Raw genomic sequence first — 6,000 nt, 5'->3', positions numbered from 1 at the left:
AAATAAGCTCCTGGGGGGGGGGCAGCTGGGTAGCTCAGTGGATTGAGAGCTAGGCCCAGACACAGGAGGTCCTGGGTTCAAATGTGACCTAAGACACTTCCCAGCTGTGTGACTCTTTGCCTAGCCCTTACCACTCTTTTGCCTTGGAACCAATATTCTGTATTGATTCCAAGACAGATGGTAAGGGTTTAATTTTAAGAAAAAGAAGAGAAAAGAAATAAGCTAATGGGATGAGGAGGGTTTTGTGTATTTCATTACAATTTTCATTAGGTTTCAATTACAACTCCCTCTAGATGTTGCATGACGCAAGAATGGGTCTGTTGTAAGGTGCCTTATTGGGAGAGAACATTGGGCCATAGGGTAGATATGACATACTGCAAAAAAGATTAAATAGCAATTGTATTAGTCGGACATCAGGCTCAAGGATGGCGGATGGTGCTATTTAGACTAGTTATCCTCCATCCTTAAAATCAATAACATAACAGGGCAACGTATAAAAGTGAAGAAAATGTTTCTAGAGGGAGTGGACCTGACAGGAGTAAAAGGAAAAACCCTCACAAGTAGCCTGCCTACTTGGCAAGTTTCTGTTTGCAAGCAACTTGAAATTTAGCTAGAGAATTATTGCCAGCAGCATAATAAAAAGTAGAGGTTACATCTTGTTCTTTATCATTACTTAGAAGAGAAGGAGATGGAATGTAACTCAATTTACAGTTATTAGATGTAGTAAAGATTATTAGACAAAAACTACTGGAAAAAATTATGGAGTTTTTTCTATTGGAAACTTTTAACAATGTCAAGTTAAAGATCAGTTAGTAGCCACTCTGCTAGAAATGTGAATGGGGGGCAGCTGGGTGGCTCAGTGGATTGAGAGCCAGGCCTAGAGACGGGAGGTCCTAGGTTCAAATCTGGCCTCAGACACTTCCCAGCTGTGTGACCCTGGGCAAGTCACTTGACCCCCATTGCCTAGCCCTTCCCACTCTTCTGCCTTGGAACCAATACACAGTATTGACTCCAAGATGGAAGGTAAGGGTTTAAAGAAAAAAAAAAGAAAAAGAAATGTGAATGTGTAATGAATGAAATGCTCAATTTGGTTTCATAATAATCAGTTGAAGATTGTGAATTTGGTATTTTAGCAAGTTCACCCTGTTTGTATTTTGTTTAGACCCTTAACTTCTATCTTAGAATCAATACTGTGTGTCGGTTCCAAGGCAGAACAGTAAGGGCTAGGCAATGGGGTTAAGTGACTTGCCCAGGGTCACACAGCTAGGAAGTACCCAAGGCCATATTTGAACCCAGGGAACTCCTGTCCCTAGACCTGACTCTCAATCCACTGAGCTACCTTGTTGTCCCCCATTCTATTTGTATTTTGTCATATCATTCAAGACTCTGACTTTACCGTGAATTTCTAAAATTGGTCCTATTTTGGGTTAAAAGAATACCATATATAGTTTAAAAATTATTTTAAAAAATAATATCTTATTTTCCCCCAATTGTATATAAAAACATTTTTAACATAAATTTAAAAAAAATTTTGAGTTTCAAATTCTCTCTCTCCCTCCTACCAACCCCCTGGCCAATATAGTAAACAATCTGATATAGATTTTACATGTGCTGTCAAAAGTTACCCTATAGTATATTAATAACACATAATTGACAATATAGCTGATTTGGCTACATTGTTAAGGAAATTTTAGATTTGTGTCATTTACTTGAGGTTGTTTTTTTTTAAACCTGTGATTCCACATGTGTAGAAGGTTACAAGTGAAGAAATTCTCATTCTCAATGCCATATGGGAAACTTTTCTGCAGGTTTTAGTAGGGGGGGCATTGCCGGAGGCACACAGAGATCAAATGATTCGCAGAGGGTCAGACAGCTAGAACTGTCTCAAAGGCTGGACTTTACACAAAGCTGTCACATCATCATTACAGATTGCATCTTTTCATATTGACAGCATTTGTTTGTGTGGCAGAGGGGAACCAACTGAAGGACTGCAATGCATTCTGTGGAATTGGATATCCATCCTAATCACTTTAGGAGCATAAACATTGGTCCTTGGCTGGAAGGACACACTGGACTCTTCCAATAAGTCCCCACCTGTAGCTCCAAGTCTCCTCCCAAGACTATAATTTTAGTTTAGAACATTTTTTTTCCTGCTTTTTGTGCCTTGACTTCTAAGGTAGGAAGAAAAATAAATATCTATCTAGCATCTGGAGTGCAAGGCAAAGGGGATTTCTCTTACCCACTGCACCTTTTAGCAAAAGCACATAATAAGGGCATCTAGGTGGCTCAGAAAGGGGAGGTCCTGGGTTCAAATGCAGCCTCAGATACTTCCTGCCTATGTGGCCCTGATCAAGTCTCTTAGTCTCAGTTAGTTGCCTAGCCCTTACTACTCTTCTGCCTTGGACCTGATACCTAGTATTGATTCTAAGACAGAAGGTAAGGGTTAAAAAAAAAGCACATAGCAATGAGAGATGTGTTTTCCCAGGTGACTGAAATTTTTAACCTCAGATTTCTGGCTGCTGTCTTCTGCTTCTGTTTCTTTTTCTGAGTAGAGGTCAGTGACTAGTGATTCTAAGAAATGGACTTGGGAATTTCCAGCCATGGTAGTTGCTTCTTATGCAATTTTGATTTCCTAATTCTGGTACCAGTGATACTGGCCATGCCGAGGAGGAAGATGTATTTAAGAGCTCACTTCTCAAAGGAGATCAACAGAATAATACTGCAGCAGGCAAACTAAAGCCATGTAAGAAGGGTCTGGGTCTTCTCAGTACTCCCTCATAATTGTTGTAGGTGCTAGGACAGTGCAGGTCTGAGATGATTTTGCAAAATATCTTTTCTTTCCTACAAAAAAGGCCCTTGTTTTCCAGAGGGAATATAGAAAGTGTGCTGGGCTATTTGAGCAATTTAAGTCTTCTGTATTTGTTTATGTATATTGTGAGTCATTTGCACTTTAAAGCATATCTTTTATTTTTTAAACCTTTACTTTCGGGCTTAGTAGTATCTTTAAGACAGAAGGGTAAGAGCTAGGCAAAAAGGGTTATGTGACTTGCCCATAGTCACAATGCTAGGAGGTGTCAGAGATCAAATTTGAACCCAGGTCCTCCCAACTTCACTGTGTCACCTAGCTGCTCCTTATATCCTTTTTTTTTTTTAAACCCTTACCTTCTATCTCAGAATTAATACTGTGTATTGGTTCCAAGGCAGAAGAGCATTAAGGGCTTGGCAATGGGGGTTAAGTGACTTGCCCAGGGTCACACAGCTAGGAAGTGTCTGATGTCATATTTAAGCCTATAACTTCTAGTCTTTGGGCCTGGCTCTCAATGTCCTGAGCCTAGCTGCCTCCCATATTATTAAAAAAATTTTTTTTGTGTCTTTAGAATTTTTCTGAGCATACTTTCCCTTCCCAGAAAATGATCCCATATTAGAAATATTATGTTAGAGAAAAAAAGGAATGGAAAAATAAAAGAATGAAAAAGAAAAAAATCAGCAAAATCCATACATTGAAAAAAGTGTTAAAATATGTGCAGTGGATCACACCCTTGAACCTCCTAACTTTGCAAAGCCATATGAGTGTTGCCTCATATGCTTCCTTTATAAATATAAATATAAATATAAAAATAAGCCATGCTTATTTTTTGTAATTTTGCAAAGTTCACTTTTGATTATTTTGTGGTTGTCCATTTATATGTTATAGAAGTCACTGTGATTATTATCTTTTTCTTGTTTCTGTGTACTTCACTCTATATCAGTAAATCTTTTTCATACTTCTCTCTATTCATCATATTCATTGTTTCTTATAGTACAGTAATATTCTATTACATTCATGTACCTTATGCATTTTCTATGGTAGAAGAAATAAACAGTTACACATATTACTGCTACATATATTATATACCTTTGTGGGAGGAGCTCCTGTTACCCATATTTATGGAGGCCTAAGATTTGTTTTAGAAATTTTTTTTTAGAAATTCAGGCAGGAGCATTAATGAATCATAGACCCTTCAAGGACAAACCCAGGTACATGTATATACCCAGAGGACTTTCTGTTACCTCCCCACAAGTGGTATCTGTATTAGCATGTTTTGGGAGTAGGGATTGTGTCAGTTTTTGTATCTGTAGCCTCAGCATCCAGCACAGTACCTGGAAAATTGTGGGCCCTTAATACTTGTTAATTGTGTGCCATAGAGTATAAATGAATCTTAGCATAGAATTCTTAGGATGAAAATAGTTTCTAAAACAGTGTTTAGAAAATTGAGAATTATCTTTTTGGATAAGCACAGCCTTCTAAAAGAAATATGAAGAAGAAAGTTTACTACCAAAAAAATAAGCAAATTGCAAAAAGAAAAGTGAAAAGGAGAGGAAGAAAAATCCTCTCCATCTTTTCCCATCCTCTCAAATTCTTAAAGAGAAGACAGCTAACACCCAAGAAGACTAAGAAGAAGAAATATGCTATTTTTCTGGGCTGAAAAGTCTGTCATATGCAAAATAGAGTCAAAAGAATGGAGTCCATACTAATTAAAACCATATTAAAGGAAAATTGAATGAGAATGAATAGATCATAGATCTAGGAAATTTATGAGGTAATAAAGTCTAAATCTTGATTTTACAGATTAGGAAACTGAGGTCCAAAGTAGTTAAATCAATTGTTTCATGACAAAATCCTAAGGTCTTAGAGTAACTGAAAAATTGTGATACTTTATATGTTGAAATTAAATGAAAAGTTGCTAAGCAAGGTTAATGTTCATATTAAGTTTAGAATTAAAAAAGGAAGGTCAATTATATTTGGCATTCAAATGTTTATGGAGTTTCAAACAAAATGTTAATCACTTCTATTATCTAAACATTGAATTATGAGTATTTTTCAGATTTCATTTGGATAGATAAGGGGTAATTAGGCATTGTTGAACCTAAAGAAAGCCATAATTTCTTAATCACTGCTTTCTCACCCCACTCATTAACACTTGGGGAAAAGAGAACAAGGAGGAAAATAGTAATATGCAAAAAAAAATTAGTGTAGGTCTTTTCTCTACTGACACAGATCACAATATGTTCATGCCTTTATTAAATTGTTTTATAAGTTAATATTGCCAAAAATATCATTACTTAGTGACTTGCATTATGTAGATAAACCCTTGGATTAGACAAGTAGAACCAACTTGATAGATGTTCCAGAGTTGGTGCTGTACTGTTATATGGTCCTTAGGACACATGTTAATTTTATGGTTGGACTGAATAGATTTAATTGGTCTCCAGGGATTTAATTTCTAAATCCCAAAAATGAATTACTAAAGTAAAATGGAATTTATGGTAGTTTATTTTTACAATAGAGGGAAGATATTAAGGAAGAGAGAAAAGGGTAGAGAAAGAGTTCTGGCTTCCTCTGAACCAGGTAGGAATTCAAAGGCCCCAGCCAGGGGAAAGGACTCTCAAGACAATAGGCCTTTCTCAGAGGCTCATGCCTCCAGAAAGGCCAAGGAAGGAAATCAACCTTTATACTCACCACGTTGTCAGTTCAATCAGCAAATTCTTTTATCAGCCTCAACTCCAGCAGGCTTCACTCCAAGTGACTCCCTTCAAGTCTCTCTTCCCTCCAAGTCTGAGTCTGTCCTCTGTGTGTCTCTGTTTCCACTTTTAAAGACCTTTTTCTCTTGCATCACTACCCCTAAATTTTTATGTCTACCAATCACAGCTGATGCTGCACTCCAGGACTTCCCACTGTTTCACACATGGGTTACAGACCTCCCACTCAGTGTATGAAATGGGTATTCACACTTTTTGTGGTTAAAATCCCAAATGGGTAGATCTTCATACTCAACTTTAAATACTGTGCTTTATAATTTGGGGATTAAAATCTAAAAATATACAGGGCATTACAACTTAATCTTCACAATCAAGGAAGAGCTAAGTACCTTCATTGTTACAATCAGGGGAGAGTCAAATCCAATCTTCACACATACAGGTACATCACTGTGTTATGGATTATGGGTAATATATTAGAGT

This window comes from Monodelphis domestica, chromosome 1, assembly GCF_027887165.1.
Source record: "Monodelphis domestica isolate mMonDom1 chromosome 1, mMonDom1.pri, whole genome shotgun sequence".
Classification (NCBI taxonomy): domain Eukaryota; kingdom Metazoa; phylum Chordata; class Mammalia; order Didelphimorphia; family Didelphidae; genus Monodelphis; species Monodelphis domestica.
Note: the sequence above shows the minus strand (reverse complement) of the source record.